Genomic DNA, 17,510 nt, shown 5'->3' on the forward strand with positions numbered 1-17,510 from the left:
ACACAGAACACCTGAGGTGAGTTATGGTCCTTCACTAAAAAGAGTGTTGATATTTGGAAAGTTTTTCTACACAGAATGACTTTGCTTATGGACATTGCTTATGACTAAAAGCCCACAACACAATTTCATGTCCAGACTTCAATACAGTCAGGAACCCTGAACACCCAGAAGGACTGGTAAAGTGAACTGAGCCTTGTTATTTCACATTTAACTCAAGAGCTATGAGCAATTAAGGCCAACTTCAATTTAAGGAGGTAGAGCAGCATTTGAAGGAAAAAAAACCTTAAAAACATTTTAGAATCCAAGAAAGCCAAGACATCCAGATGTGTTATATTTATTCATAGCCATAGCCCAATTTACATTCAGTTCCAAGCTTGATATGATTTGGATTCAAACTAGGACTTGGAACTAAAGCCACAGATGGAAAATTCTATCCTTTCTATACATAAATGCATTTCCCTTGGCACCTCTGGAACCTTCAATACTTCAGACTTGCCTGAAAGAGGTGAAAGGCACAAATCTGATAAAATTCCTGAAAATATTCATACTCTTCCTGTCACTTCTGATTAGGTCTTCTCCTGCAAGACCTGAGTCCTCCATCAGTGGTTAGATAAGGTCCAGTTTTCTCTTTGATACTTTTTAATGCGCAGATGGAAGCACCAAGTTAATTGCTGTGGAAATTTTAGCTCAAGTGACTTCCATGTATAGATTGAGTCCTGGAACTCTACAAAGACACATAACTCCTGTACTTCGCAGTCACAGGATATACAATAATTTCTGAAAAAGATTCCTTGCTAGGTGAGATCAGGTAATGGGAATGCACGTTTGGCTGAAGCTAAATCCCATTAAGAGGTTGGATAAAAGTGAGCAACTATGGCCATAACGTAGCCCATGAAATTAAACATGCATACCTGAAAATCATCAGATTTTTTGACAGAGGGCTTGTAGGGCTCATGGACTCCTGACTGATATTATTGGTGCTAAAATACTGCCTCCACCTATTTTTTAACAGATTTTTCACCTAGGGCATTCTGGAGGATCTTGCTGTATGATGAGACAACCATTATTAATGCCCAGTTTTTTGTTAGTGGTACTCCACTGGTGTGATATAACTGGACATGAAACTTTCTGAGGCCTGTATTTAAATATCCAGAACTAAGACAGTTTCAGATATTGCAACCATCTGTCCAGAAACAATAAACTTATCTTCATTCTTACCTGTATTTCATATAGAAAAACGCAAAAATCTTCAAAAAGAAAAGTATCACACCAGTTTTAATTTTTTTACCATTCTAGAAGGACTAACAAACACTGTGGTAGAAGGCGTACTCACATTTGATGGATAATGATTGAAAAATACTGCAAAAGTTCACAAAATAGGATGACTTAAGTCACTTTGAATGACCGTCATTGGATGAGGCCGGCAGAGTTCAGATGTACAAACAAGAAGTAAAAATTTAAAGCATTCATTCTATCAACAGATTCAACTCTGTAAACACAATGATCAAACTAATGAAGATAATGAGACTTAAATATTTCAACTTTAACCTTTATTCTCTGTTTTGATTTCTGTAGTTCTTTTATTAATCCAGAATTCTGAACACTCCTGTAAGATCTGCCAGCTCATCAATACACATAAAGACACATTTCTAAGTAATTTCCTTTATTGATTTAAATTTACCAAAGAAAGTAAATTCCTTGGAACCTAGACAGGATGTATGTATATGTTCATTGCAATTGTTCTGATTTCCTTCTGCTCCAGGCAAATTTACCACAATAAAATCTAATAAATCTTGATCCAAAAAGTATGACCATCACATATTATTGAGAAAGCTGGAAAATATGAGCCTGGGTAGCAGTACTCTCTTTAGTTAAAAGTATTTTTAATGACTTCATCCTTCATGGTTGCCCGCAGCACCCTGTGAAATAAACCTTTAACTCTTACATAGTTTCTGTCTTAAGGGTAATGAGCCATATGTGAAGACATCTGCAATGCCTGAAAGGAATGATCATTAATTAGAGAGAAGACAGGACACTTTCTGATTGCTGATATGGGGCGGGGAGATGGGGGAAAGCCTTTCAAAAAGTCACTGGAATTAAGAAAGAAAATTAGTCTTTTAGCTGACATGAATCACTGTAGGTATCACAAGATGTGAATACTGAAGTTAGGATTTTAATTTCTTGTATGTGCTGAGAAGAAAAATTGCTACATTGTGGGAGCGAGACACCAGAGAGGATATAGAGAGCCAAGGGAAGGGAATTCTGTGAAAAAGGCTAAGACAACAGCATATGTTGTTTGTACAGAAATCTCTTTCTGGAAGGTCTGGAGGAAGATGCAAAAGCAGGGCACAGATTGTATGCTTAACCTCTTATTTTCCCTGCTCTAATTGCCCTTAGTTTACAAATTACTAGGTCAGGCACTCTCATCTTACAGCTTTCTCTGGAAGCAGGTGAAGCCTTGGCATCTCCTCCCGGCTGAATATCCATTTTGAGTCACCTTCCTCTAGACCTTTATGTGGCACCATGTGGTGTCAGGCACAGCATCATGCAGGGACAGCCTTATTTGCCTTCCCAATGAAGCATATGAAGCTGGACTTGCAGCAGAATGAGGGCTTTGTATAAATGTGTGATTTCTTCACTGGTAGAAATCCCCGGCTTTTTCCTGGCTTGGAGAAAAACAGCTGAAAGTGTTTTGCAACTGAAAGAACAGAAGGCACACATAGGATATAGAAAATAATTTATAGGGAGAAGTAGAAAGAATGATTCATGCCAGCCCAAGATATGAGGAATGAATCATCCCCTCGGTGATCTATCCCCATTGATCATAAAGGGAAATGAGACAGCTAGCTCAGAACAGATGCCTGACTTTTAGACTCCTGAAGTCAGACAACCATAATCCCTGTCAAACCTGAGAGATTAGTGGTTTAGGGCCCCAAATTCTGCGTGCTCTTGGAGGTAGCTCCAGGCCAGAAGTCTCTCTTATGCTCAGGTTTAGTGCTCTTGGTCTCCATCTCTTGTTCTCTATCAAAAATATCTACTTGGATGTTACATGTTCTGAGGAGGGATATTTGACAGGAAACTTGCACTTTTTATAGACTTGCAAGTACAGTCTTCTTTATAACAACTGCATATATAAATACCACTGGTTTTACAGGATTTCTTGTCTGCTGCTCTGACTGCATAGATCCATGGTTTATATCTCTTGACTTATATGAAAACAAACAAATTAAGTTAATGGCTATAGAATTTGCATATTGAGAGTGTTAATTGTTCAGTAAATATCAAACGTTCACCGACAGTGAGAAATCTCATATACAAGGCAGAAACTATCTAATTTATCCACAACAGACTTGATATCCAAGTACAGGAATAAAAAGGCACAAACGGAACATAAATCATCTTGGATTAGCATGGCTCTGAGTATGAATTATTAAGCTCTGTTGTTACACCCAAACAAGAACTACTTGATGTCACGTCACTTTGTAACAGGGAGCACAAGTGCTCTAGTCATTCACTGTATGCTAGACAGGCAACTGAAGCATATCTTTCTCAGCTGAAACAAACCCTCAGTACAAACATTTATTCATTTTTTGCAGCTTTGGTTTTTTTAGCCATTATACTGTTATTATCTGCAGTTTCTTACTTTTTCATTTCAGTGACCCAACAAATTATAATTCATTGATTTCCATGAGTGATTGAAGATTTTGCAGGGAAGGAATGAATAGAAATTTAAGAAAACTTGCTTCATGCTTTATATAAAAGAATCATTTTTTGATATGGAGTTCTAGTGCATCCAACGCAGGAAGTGCAACTTATCCTTTATTCCCAATTTTTAGATTCCTATTTAAATGGAAGATCTGGGCTTCAGGAGCACGTACTCTCTGTTTTTTCTGAGTCTTCTCAGCTAAAGAATTTTTCTCTGTGGACTTCGGCTGTTCCCAGGTAAACATAGCCCTGGAAGCATGACAGTTACTAACTAAGGATTTAGATGCACTCTGGGAATTTCTAGACTGTAAATCCTTGGCAGATGGAGACAGCCAAGAACATTTCTGCCAGACTTGAGCCAGCATTATGATTAATGTTTATACATGACCTATGGAAGCTAGAAGGAATATCTAAAACAAAAAAAAAATAAGAAATGCCAGCAAGAAACCTCCAAGAGGATCAGCCTCCTCCTGATTCTGCTGTTAACACTAATTACCTAGATGTTTTTCCTAGATTCTTCAGAAACAGAGTTGGCTGCTGAATAACTATTACATTTTTTCCAACAGAGGAGGATAGTGCCACTCTAGAACTTATCAGGTGTAACATCTTCACTGTTTAGCACATTGGCTCTACTGATTTCTTCTTCCTTGAAAGTAAGACACAGCAACACCATGGATAACATGGCAGCACCTCAAAGGAGTTCCTCATGGGAAAGGGCAGCTTCAAGTCTGCACTTCTCTTTCTTCTATGTCTTCAGTCATACAAAAAAGTAAGTATTGTAGCATAATTTTTTAACAAAAATTAATGGGTGCTTAGACAACACTAACATTTATATTTTGGGAAAGAAAATTAATATGATACTACTACACAGTATTGACATCCTAGTGACTGACATGTAGGAAATCACAACTATCAGACAAGTAGATGCACCTCAGGTGATGCTTGGAATTAAGAAAAACACACAGAAAATAAAAGCCTCTTTTGAACTGTCAGGAGAAGATTGCTTTAAATGCAGGGTTTTACTCCAAACAACAGCTTGGCAATTTCTGATTTTTAGAAGGAAAATCTGTTTCCTTTTACTTGAAACACTTACAGATCACAGCCCAGTCCTCAGTGACACATGTTGATAACACAAAAACTACATCTGGCAGAAATTCTCCAAATAAAGAAAACATTTTGACTAAGACAGCTGTCCTACCAGCGTGCACCTGTGGTCTTAAATTGTTACAGGCAAGCCTTTTGATGTTTGTAACACTAGGAATCAAGTTTAACTGGACTTTTCCCTATTTTTTTTTCAATAGCACAGCCCATTAGACATTTCCCCACAGGTGTTACTAGGGACAGCAGAAGCTGAGTTATTGGCTGCAGGGACAAGAGATAAGCAGTCAGTGATTTTCAGGCTTGAGGTTGCAAGCCTGGAAACATCAATAGAAGCAGGTGTGTAATCCTGAAAATAGTCAAAAGCAGAAAAAAAAAAATTGGGAGGTTACTAAAATAAGCCTTGAGTTCTGCTTCAAAAGGGATAGGACAAAACTCCCTAGTTATTTATGCCTTCCTAAAGCTTTTGTAAAGGAATGTAATGTATTTACCACTGCCTATCTGGGGAAACAGGCTCCTGCAGAAAAACAGGAAAACTTGCTTGAACTCACCTGTCCTAGCAAGTATGCATGTCCTCTTTAGTCCCCTCTCAGCTCAGTGAAGGGAAGCAAGGGCTCATAAGGCACAATCCACCTGAGCTCTCTTAGGTGACTGCTGCAGACCCAGGAGAGCTGGAGAGTGTTCTATTCCTACACCTGTTCAGGGATCTGAGGGTTGCCACTGCAGGCTGAACTCAAAGTTCTAACGTGAAGAGAGATGCATCACTGGGTTGAAGAAGCAGACATAATTTGGTGCCCTAAAAGGATCTGGAAGTCAGAACTTGTCTGAAACAAACTTGCATAGTCATGGAGAGAGGATATGTCTGTTTTGGCACCTGTAACAGCTACATTTGCACCTGGGGATCCTCGCAGCTGGAGATCACACGCAGATAGTTACACATCCATGATTAGTATCATCCTGCCATGCAGAAGCACTTTATCCTTACATAACTACCTGCTTTTCTTGCCCTGCACCTCCTCCACAGAAGCTACATTGCTCCTCCTCTTCCTCACACTAGGGCTATCACTTCCTCATCCAGGTCTCACAACCACCCTTCCTTATTCCTTAACATGACCTGCCATACTCAGCTTTTCTGTACAGCTAAGAGATTTTATTGAAAGAAATTTAAAGAAGTCCATTTAAATGTGCTTTTTTATTTTAAAAATGTTGAAAAAAAACACCCCTCACTTGAAAATAGGTATCTTCCATCCTGACATTGTGATATCAAACAGAAACATGAGGCTAATAGCATTCTATTCTTTCTGTGTCCTGCTGGTGTGGCTTCACAATTCTAGCCCTGTGGATGCCCTAGAGTTTTGGCTTATCTTTTATATAAGCATTTGAAAAGATCTCTGTAACTGGGGCAGGGGGGAAGCTCAACTTCTTTTTCCTTAAAACATTGGGATCTTCCTATTCATCCCTTGTTGTCCTAAGGATAGTAAAGTTACCTAGATGTATGTGCTTCACATGGCATTTTTCTTCTTTGAGCAATGTGGTCCAATTGCCCTCCCCACTACCAGCTACTGAATCATAAACTGTCAGCCTCACCAAGCGAGGGACCATAAGTGTAATTGCACTTTATTAACAGGACATCAGACACAGCAAACTGAAAGTTCAAGGGTGGAAACATTAACGACACCTGCATGTATATACAGCAACAGCCATTTTTTTGATCAGGAATATAATGCAGAGATGTTTTAATTGACATAATGTTATACATGCTGTGCTACATTTAACCTGTTTGAAAGCTGGTGTGTGGGTTGCCAGAGTTTTTAACAAATTTCTGCTGTGTGTGGTTCCAGTATGATTCTCAACTCCAGCTGCACTGTACAAATACTCATGATTTACTTAGTGAGGGAAACAATGCTTTCCTTATTAATTTTTGTTATGCTTCAACAAAGGTTACACAGTTGTTTTTTTTTCGAGGTGATGTACCTCAAGTCCCAGTAATGTTTTCATGGTCTGTGTTACTTGCAGAGAAAGCAGATCGGGCAGTAGTGTGCACAATCTTCAGGACTCTGTATTGTCTATCTAGGCCAAGTTTTCATCAAGGCTCAGAGATCATGCACTCTGTTGGTTCATCTCTAATGGGCAGCTATCACTGGCTGTACCTTACTGTTCTTCTGCTAATGGAAAACAATTAAGGGCAATAGTTCTTAAGAAGGCCAGCCAAAGAGCTGGATTATGGCTTAAAAGAGGACTGATTTTCAGCCAGTATTTACAAAGTGCTTCAAATTTTCAGGGAAAAAAAAAATTATAAAATGTAGAAATGATCAGAAGGATTTGAGAAATTCTGCCCTAAAAAGTAATTGCAGACTTTGATGGAATTTAGTATACAAAGGTCTGTATAGTCATTGTTCAGTATAGGCACATTTCAATCAGGAAGCTAACGTTTATGTTCTGATCCTAAATCCCTTATTTCCAAATGCACAGTCTGTGCTCATAAATGACTGCAATATTGTTCGTATTCAGGAGCAGAAGGGAATAACACAGAGTTATGTGTTTATTCACTGCCATTTTCTAAAGGGATAACACCTTCAGTCCCACTCCCTACATAGCTGGTTCCACTTCCATGCACACACCACCTAATCTGAGGAGTCATTTAGTGCAGGAATATTTTGAGTCACAGCTTCAAATTTTGCTCTCTTGTCTTTATGCTAGCTGTTATCAAACAAGCCTTTATATGAATTAACAGAAGCCAATTAGCAGGAACTGTAGATAAGCCTTTATGTGTTTGATTGTATAGCAAAGAAATTAAATGACTGATGTTTTATCTTAAAGTTGCAAACCCAAAATAGCTTACTTGTATAATACAAGCACAGACATATCCTCACAGGACTGACACATTCAGAATGTCATTGTAATTAATGTTTAAAAGGGTGGAAGATAATGCAAAGAATGCACACAGTAGTGGGCTTGTTCTGCAGACATCTGATACATACATTATGAATAGCAAAAAGGATACATCTAAACAAAGAAATAATATTACAGGGGCTTTTACAAGATCTTCTCCTGTTACCTTTATTTTTCCACACATTAGCTTTGAAACATTGATTAAGACCTACATTTGTTTATCTCCTGCAACAGTGGTAAAGGCAGAACACCCACAGAAGCAAGCTAATATCAAAAGATTGAGCAAAAAGATCTTTGCTGAATAGAAAAGTACCATTAAAATTGTACTCACAGCTTGTTTTCTTCTATGCTTGAATGTGCTGATCTGTCCTGTTACTCAGACCCATACATTCAATGGAATTTGTGCTTTCTTAATAGTGGCAGCACCTGTATCTGCCTTTCAGGACTGGTGCAAGAAGACAAACCAAATTACTTTGTTTTTCCACTCACCCACTACTGTGTACCTCAGAGCTTACAGAGGAGGTCTTTGGCCTCTTAAGAACCCACATTAATTTTGCCACTGATCTCCTTATTTCAGCTCAGTTATACAGTAAAGGAAGAAGGCACAGTGTCACAGAAACATCCATCTCCATAATTCATGTTACAGAGAGCTATGTCACATTTTATCTTTGTAGACAGTTTCATGAAGGTGGATGAAAAAGGTTCAACACATTTCTAACCAGACATGACTGACATTACAGTGGAAAACACAAAACAACAACAGAATTCCATCAATCAAATGAAACAAAGAGATATATATGGAGAGAGATCAGGAAGAGCAACAGGAAGGATCAGAGGTCTGAAATATTCTGTGACAAAAAACCAGTAAGTATCAGGGCTGTGATGAGACAAAACACAGCAGCTTTAAGGCACCAGAGAGATCTAGGTCAGACCTGCAAAAAGGTTTGAAAGTATAAACTCATAGAGCCCGGGGAAGACTTGTTTGGAGAGACTGCAAAGCTGCCATCACTGAAAGTCTCAAACATACACCAGACAAACATCTGTCAAGAAGAACAGATGTATTGCTGACTCTACCTTCTTCTTAGGGGCTGTTTTATAAGATTTTTATACAGTACTTCACTTCCTAATGAAAATACACAAATACTCATCTAAACAGTACAGAAAAAATTAGCAAGTTAGATTTACAAGAAGAACAAGCATGGCTTAAGAATAGACAAAAATTAATTTCATAGTAATTACAAGGTAGATAGAGGTAATAAAAATGTAAGCATGAGTCTTAATAAATTGAATTATCTTTAGAAACTAATAAACCTACAAAGTAATTATCTGTTCTGCTGAAAACAGCTTTTTAAAATAAAATACAGATATTAAAAACTATAACTTGGAGAACTGTAAGTTTGGGGGAAAGTTATGAACTAAAAGAGCTATACTAACATATAAAATATGCCTGGTGCTGAAATTCTTATTCTACTTCTTCTTCTACTTCTACTTCTACTAAACTAAGTTTATGTGTGTGGATTCCCTCTTTAGAATGGTCTTTGGAAGAAGGTTTTCCTCCAAAAAATCTCCCTAGCCATGAGTAACAGCAGGCCAAAACTGTGCTGAGGTCTACCTTAGAGTTTAATAGTGGGAACTCAAGTTCCAGTGCACAGGAATGTTTTCTGTCAACGTTTAATTTACTGGTATAAACATAAGTAGTGATAGCAGTGCCATAGTTGAGTAATTTCCAAGATTCTCATGGTTGACAGTACCACATGAAAATAAACACCAGGTGCTAGGGCCCAGAAGGTACTGACTACTTAGGGGCTCTCTGGGGTCATAGTTGTTAGATTACAGTCCTTGAAGAGCATGAAAAAAAATGGCAAATGCAGTTTAGATGTTGCCTTTGCAACCTGAGATTAAAGAGAATCACTTTAATTTTGTCTCCTGAACTCCAAAAGGAAGGGAACAGATTATACATAGTTTCCAAATGAATACAGGATTTCAAGTCTTCAGGGAAAAAAAAAAAAAAAAAAAAAAACAAAAAAAAAAAACATAAATAACATGCACACTCATGTCATTGATGTTCCTAGGCTGCTCCCATTGTTTCTAGCCCTAGTTAATCTGAAAAAAATTAGAGTATGGAAAGGCAGACTTATAAATGTGACTGAACTTAGTACAGAGTTTTGTTAGTAGGGTTTCAGCCCAGTCTATTACAGTATAGACATTATTACTAAGCACCAGCCAACTGTCTAGAGACCAGGAACACTCTCTAACCCCACATCCCAGAGTTTGTCTTATTTTATTGGTGGGTGAGTGAATTGGATTGAAAGCTGAGGTTTTGGTCTGCTCTCCTGACAGGCACCTTAAGCACACAGTGCCTACAAGAAGAGTTGCCTTTATTCCAAACCAGGGTAGAGAAGGCAAAGAATATAAAGGCAGAGAACAAGCCCCCTAAGCCCCCAGCTCCACATTCCTGCCTTTCAGATTGACTTTCTTGGACTTCCCTCTTCAGTAGCTTTAGCCTCATGGTTTCTCTGAAGCAGTGAAAGTATCCTGCTTTACATGGTAAAGATGGTAAAACTGTCATGAAGTTCATTAATATTTCCTTCCAGTACCTTGCAGGAACACTAAACTCAGAGAGAAAATTAAAAGAGAAAAAATTCATGATAAGTGAAGCCATGATGCAATATCTAATAAGAACACAGCCTTTATTTCAATAAAAGCTCTTTGTGTTAACTCTTATATTAAGAGGGACCATGCAAATTTCTCTGTACACATGGCAGATCAGAAGGGGTTTTCATAATGCAAAGCCCTAGAGCATCTTCTGAATGTACCTGGCATTGCTCTGAATTTGCACTGCCTACTGTTCCTCTTCATCTCAATCAAAGAGAATAGCTCTGAACAAAGATTAATGAAAATCATTATTAAGGTGATTATTGGCAGAGATTATTTTTACTGTTACTGTCTGAGGCATTCATAATGTTATGTGTAGAGGTGAGAGCCATTTTCATTAAAACTCACACACACACATATTTTCTTTTTTTAAGATTAAAAACCAGCCATAAATTAAAGGGACAAATGCCAGCATCCTGGGTACAACTGTTATTCCAGTCCCTCCGCTCAAAGAAAAAAGATTAAATGAACTGATATTATTTCCTAATTCCAGGCAGAAATGAATCTCAGATCACTAGAGTCTCTCTTCAGTGCTTTTTAATTATATTCATTGAAATCAAAAGTATTTACATCCCACTTTATAGTGAAGTGCTTCTTAGACCAAAGAAACTTCTTTCCTCCAGTCTCAAATCTGACAGGGTTACATACCAGAGATGATATAATTTACTCACAGAAAAAGCTTTGTCATTTAAGGCCCATATGGTTTCACACTTGCCAGTCATCTGGTTCAAAAAATATTTGAAAGATCTTATTTTTTGTTGTGGTCAGCAATTTTTATCCCCAAATAATACAAGCACATAACCAGCATTCATCTCTAATTTAATGTCCACAGCCACTGCTGATGTAATTATGGATGAGACAACTTGCTTGATTTTAGGTTTTGTCCTGTATATCTGTGCTAGTCACCCTAGGTTCCATTTCCCAAAGATTGAGAGTATGAATCATCTAACATACTTCAGATGTCTATTGTGGGGTGAAACCTGCCCAGAATTTCCTTTTTCATTCCTCTGAGCAACTGCAGACACCTAAAATTTAAAAAGAATATTCGTGCCCTGTATTCTGCTAATCTTGCCTGTGAGACATATGGTAAGGGCCTCTCTGGCTTTCTGGATGACCACTACACAAGAAATGAAAGACTGTAAGACCTTGGTGCAGAAGTTGCATCATGAAACCTACCAAGACATGACACATACCATTTCAAATAAGAATAATTATATGAGCTAATTTAAGAGTGCTTTCTTTCTTCTCTCAAGACCTCAACCCTGATAGAATGTAAATGACAAACTCTTCTAAGCTGTCCAAATATTTTTTAAAAAGCCCTGACCTATAGCAAAACCCACTCCAATTAGTGGAGCATAGGTACTATCTTCTCACAGGTTTATTACATAACACAAAACCTGACTGGCCTCACTTGACCGAAGCCAGAAAAAAAAAGATCAGGATTATGACAGCCTGCAGGCTACCATAATAATAAAACATGGCTGAAACACAAATGAAATCTTAATCCTGTTCCAGCTGGAGAGTAGTGCAAGAAAATACTATGAAGACAAGGTCATATCCTTAGATGCTGCTGTTACTGGGCTTCTAATTATGTGTTAGAGCCATTACAAGGCACTTCAGCAGTTTAGTTTCTTCCTTCCTCAAGAATGAGGGGGTAGACAGGACGAAATTCCAAGCTTGTTGCTGCTGCTAGAGATTTTCAGGAGGATAGTACTACTGCAGGGAGTGATCATGCACCCGTGTGCCCTGCAGCCATCCAACACACACCTCTCCCTCAGCCCTTCACACATCTGGAGAGCAAAGTTTCCATTGACTGTCATGTGCTTCCCCTGTGAAGCGTCTCGCTCCAGAACATTTCTCCATTGCCTGTTTACCTGTTAACCATGGCATAGCAATGGATCAACTGTGACAACTAATGACAGCATTTAGGAAAACATGAATATGCAGTGGAATTCAATGCAAATTAAATATATCATTGGATATATGTAGGATTTTTCATGTGTTAACAAAACCTCTCCAGCTCTGATCTCTGAGTGTTAGTCTTACATAATTTTGCAACGTTGCTGTAAATTCCTTAAAGACAGGCAGATGATTGATACATTGTAAATTGCAATACCTATAAAAGATGGGGTGACTGTACAAGATTTGGGTTTATCTCTCCACTGAAGCGATGAATTATCCAAGGGAATATGACAAGCAATTCATCAAAATATAAACCACACAGTCAAGCAAGAGTATATATTCCTTTAAAAGCTAAGCAGAAGCCCATCAGAATTCAACAGCAGGCTTTCTATAGACTTCAGGAGCCTTTCAATGCAGACCAAAGAAAAATTCATGGCTAAACTGAAAGGTGGGGTGTAAAGTAGGATAAAGTGATAAGTTGGAATAATACATTTTTATCCTAATCAATTAATTCTTTTCCTCTGTTAAATTTATGCTTGTTATTATGGTATGTTTGAGGCCAGTGCCTTAATCTTTTTTTAGTCTGAACAGGAAAGGAAAGATTTTTTTCTTTTAAAATAGTGAAATACTGCTCACAGTATATACTGGGCACATAAACTTCAGAAATAGAGCATTATTCTTCCCTGGAGCAGCACATTCACCTCATCATCCATGAATTTCCTTTTTGTATAACCTCTTGTGCAAAAATGCAATTCTTTCACCTAAGTGAGCATACATGGCTTTATGGTGGAAGAAGGACCTAAACATTAAAGAATTGTGACATTTCCCCTTAGAGGGAGAAAAAAAAAAAAGTTGTCTTTCTCTACAAGCCCTGTCATCTGCACAATTCTTTGTATGTTTTTATGTCACCTTGTTGTGGTTTAACCCTAGCTGACAACAAAGTACCATGCTGCAGCTAGCTCACTCCCTTCCCAGTGGGATGGTGAGGAGAACTGGGAAAAGGTAAAATCCATGGGTTGAAATAACAACAGTTTAATAATTGAAACAAAGAAAATTTAATAAAGAAGATGAGGATGATGACGATGATGATGATGATGATGATTGATGATGATGATGATTGATGATGATGATTGATGATGATGATTGATGATGATGACGACAATAATAAGAGTAATGAAAAGGAAAATGAAAATGAAAGGAAAGGAAAGGAGAGAAATAAAACCCAAAGAGAAACAAGTGATGCACAATAGTATTGCTCACCTGCTGACTGATACCCAGTGCATCACCCAGCAGTGATGGGTCCCCCCTGGCCAACTCCCCCCAGCTTATACACTGGGCATGGTGTTCTCTGGTATTGAATATTGTTTTGCCCAGTTCAGGTCAGCTGTCCTGGCCATGTTCCCTCCTGGTTTCTTGTGCATCTATTGGCTGGCAGAGCACAGGAAACTGAAAAGTCCTTGACTTTGAATAAGCACTACCCAGAAACTACAATATGTTAACTACAACAGCACTACAACAGAAGCATCAATATTTAACAACATTATTCTCATACTACACCTAAAACCCACAGAGCTGTACCATCTACTAGGATGAAAATTAGCTCCTTCCTAGTCAAAATCAGGACACACTGATGCTTCCACACACATTTGCAAACACCTTGTTGACCTCCCCTGCTTCATCAGAAAGATGTGATATCATTTGGAGATGCAGAAGTGGACAAGAGATTTTTTCCAACATCAGAAAACAAGGTGAGGGAAAAAGTCTCCAGACTATCTCAAAGAAGAAAAATCAGAAGCGCTATCTGGTTGTCAGACATGTTAAGTCTTTCAAGAAAATGAGTGCTGCATTTCTTATTAGCAAAAGCAGACTTCTACACTCAAGACCTTAAACATAACTTGATTTTAAATCCTGACTGATGTTGTGTGTTCTGCACTCCCTGTTTATGTAGAACTTGCCCAGTTGCAGACCACATTAGCTGGTAAAACAAAAGATAATAATCCTCACTGCAGTACATAAGGCAGAGCTTTGTGATGTGCTTTTTACCAAAAACCCGGTGAATTGAAATCCTTCTGTCATGCACAGAAAAAACAGCAGAGACAGCTGTAGCAGCAGCTCACCTGCTGTGCCATAGTCTAAGAGATCCCAGCACTGTTTGCTTGGCTAGTCTGTCTTCCCTCCCTCTGCTGATTCCACCTCCTGCATTAAAGGCTGTCAGTAATAGCATGCTCTGAGATAGGGATGCTTGTCCAGCACAGAGGATATTGCCTGAATCATTTCATATCCCCCCTAAAAATGAGCCACAAGAGCAGTGAACAAAACTAATGATAATTTCAAATTAACACCCATATGACGGAGCACGGCCTTTCCCCAGGGTTCAGAGCCACCATCTTCAAAGCTTTTCAGGAAGAGCTTTTTTATTTGAGTTTTGCCAGACTGCATGCACAATCTCAGGCAAGCAATAGCAAACATCAGAAGAGAAATTTTTCTGAGGTACGGCAGGAAATTAATTGAAAGCATTGCGAATGTGTGCACACAAGTATAAAGAAACTGTCTTGAGTACTTGAAGGAAGAGTTTACTGTACAAACATTTCTCTTGTTATTCAGTCTAAAGAAACTCGACAAAATGTATTCAGAAAGGGGCTTTGTCAAGTAAAAATTACAAAGAGAGTGATAAATTGTAAGATAACAAATTTATCCATCAAGCTGAGTGTACCAAAGAACAGAGCCTTTCAGCAGCAGCATGGGAGCCGAAGCATTATATAGAGCACATCAAAATGGTGCTATGGCCAAGCTTAGCTCACTGTGGAAGGTAACCAGCTAATTACTTAATCTCGGTTTTGGGGCAAGCTCATTTACCACCAGGACCTTTCAGGTTGTTTAGCAACATTTCACAGTGTTCCTAAATCCTTAGGCCCTAAATACCACTTGTCAAGTCATTTAAGTTCACAGGAACTATTTGAACTTGATTGTTCAAAAAATAAAACAAGTGAACAGAGGAAAAGTGAAGAAATTGATGAGCATTATAAGAAGCATATAGAGAAATTCATTGCAGGGCAGGGTTGAGTGAAAGCTTTGCTCTCTTAGGAGAATATTTTTGAAAACTGCAAGGAGTATTTGAGTGAGATCTGAAGTCTGACAGTTATTTGCAAGTTAAAGTAGCCAAGGGAAATATTTTATATAAGTAGAACATATCTTCACTGCTTTCATTCCTTGCTAGCATTAATGGATGTTAAATATCATACAGCAACAGGTAAATAATAGCAGAAACCAAACTAAAAAGTCAAACCAAATCAAATAGCAAATAAATGGATGTTGATATGTGTGCCTTTAGGTATGTAATATTATCTACATTCTGCAAAACAAGCACCAAAATTAGCTTAGACATAAAAGGCTTGTCCTCGTGCCTGCAGAAAGACACCATCCATTGGTTTTGATGTATGGTGATGTATTTCCATGTATCCACAGGTTTTTATCGATTTATAGCACTCTGTCTTGTTATAATCTGTTGCCTGATCAGTCAAGGTCAGCATCCAACCCTGTCAGTGTTAAAAGTGGATGTGGGGGGTTTAGATAAATCCTTGCCTTTTGCCTCTGGCAGCAGGCAGTAGTTTAGTTGAGGCAGCCAGCACCCCAAAATCCGCTCTCATTCACAATTTCTTTAATAGCCAATTTGGTCTACTATAGACTGAATTATTTATTTAATAAACAGAAAACTAACAGACATAAGACATAAACTAATACTACACAGGAATAAGGATAGAAAAAGAAACTACTAGTAGATATATACACTGCAAGGTTAAAGGTACCTACTAATGCTACAGCTGGCCAAGAAATAATATAACTTAGGATTCAATGTATCTTACCATCCAGTTGTTGGTGGGGAGCATATCAAGATCCTTTCCCTCAATCATCAGTGAAGTAACTGCAGAATCTGCATCCAGGCTCGAGGGAGAGGCCTCCCACACTTTCAGGGTGTGTGTGTGTGGGAGGCTTCTGCCTATGTGATAACTCGTGCGTCTTTTCTTGTTTGTTAAACAGTGCCCCTTCGTCAAGAATGTTTCTTTTATTTCTTCCCACATCACATCTCCAGACTAAGATGCGATTCTTAGCTGTGGCCTGAGCCCTTTTGGCACCAGAGATGACCCCTTGCTGCCCCTTTCAGCTTGGGTTATCTCTTTATGCACCAACTATCTGTGATAGAGAGGAGGGGGAGTAGATGTCCCGCCACAGTCAGGTACCAGGGAAAGACAAGACAGTGTGTAGTCACCATCCTAAATGAACTCAAGAGTAAAGACATGGATGGAGAAAAAGACAGTTACCTAACCAAGGAGGGTAATGTGAAACCCAGGAAATAACATGACAGTGGCAGGAAGGATTTTGTTTGTTTTCAGGTAAGTACAAGAGACACAAATAGCACACTAAATTGAAAGGATAGGGAGGGCAGTGATAAAATGGCTCAGAATCAGCCACTGAGGAGGAGAGTAGTAGAAACCTGGACCATAGCAAACTGAGAAGAGAGTGAACAGAAAAAATGAAAGGAAATATCCTCATGATGTCGGCCTTGGCTTATACAGCTACCCTTTCTGGCTGTAAGTAGAAATAACAATTCTGATTACATAATAATTTTAATTTGGCTCTTCCCATTTCCCTTACAAAGACTAAATAGGTATAATAGGTTGGAATTTCTTTAGGTGTAATACTTCCTTATATGAGGTTTGTGTTAGCAATGCTAAGCAAAGTCCTTATCTCAGTGTTTGGTATTAGTGCAGAGGGAGGCATTCCAGGAAAAGCAGTGCTACCTTTTCCTGCTCTGCCAGTATCAAGCCCTGTATGGGAGACTGTTGTAGCTCACATTAGGGCATAATTTATTTACCTATGACCCAGAGAGGCAAGGTGAAAATTCAGCCCATTTCTCATGCTGTCCCTTCCAAGATCCTTAAATGATAGAAAGGCTGTACTTGTAATGTGGACTTGTCTCAGAGGTTTAAGAAATTATACCTCTTGTTCTGCTGGATGTCAACAATAATCTGATTAAGACTTGACATCAAAAGACACTTTTCCTAAATAGACAGCTATGACATCAATCCTCAGAAAAGCTTTTGCAACTTACTGGAGGAGCATTCATAAATTTGACATGAAGTTAGTGGTGCTGTTTGGGGACTCAAGGCATTGTGAGGATGGAGGAGCTTGTTCCCTTTGAAGAGTCTATTCTCCAAAGAATGGGACACTTCCAATTTCTTCCAGCTGTCAGAATTACT

Source organism: Chamaea fasciata, unplaced genomic scaffold, assembly GCF_029207755.1.
Source record: "Chamaea fasciata isolate MVZ Bird 193981 ecotype frontalis unplaced genomic scaffold, bChaFas1.0.hap1 SCAF_2, whole genome shotgun sequence".
Lineage (NCBI taxonomy): Eukaryota > Metazoa > Chordata > Aves > Passeriformes > Sylviidae > Chamaea > Chamaea fasciata.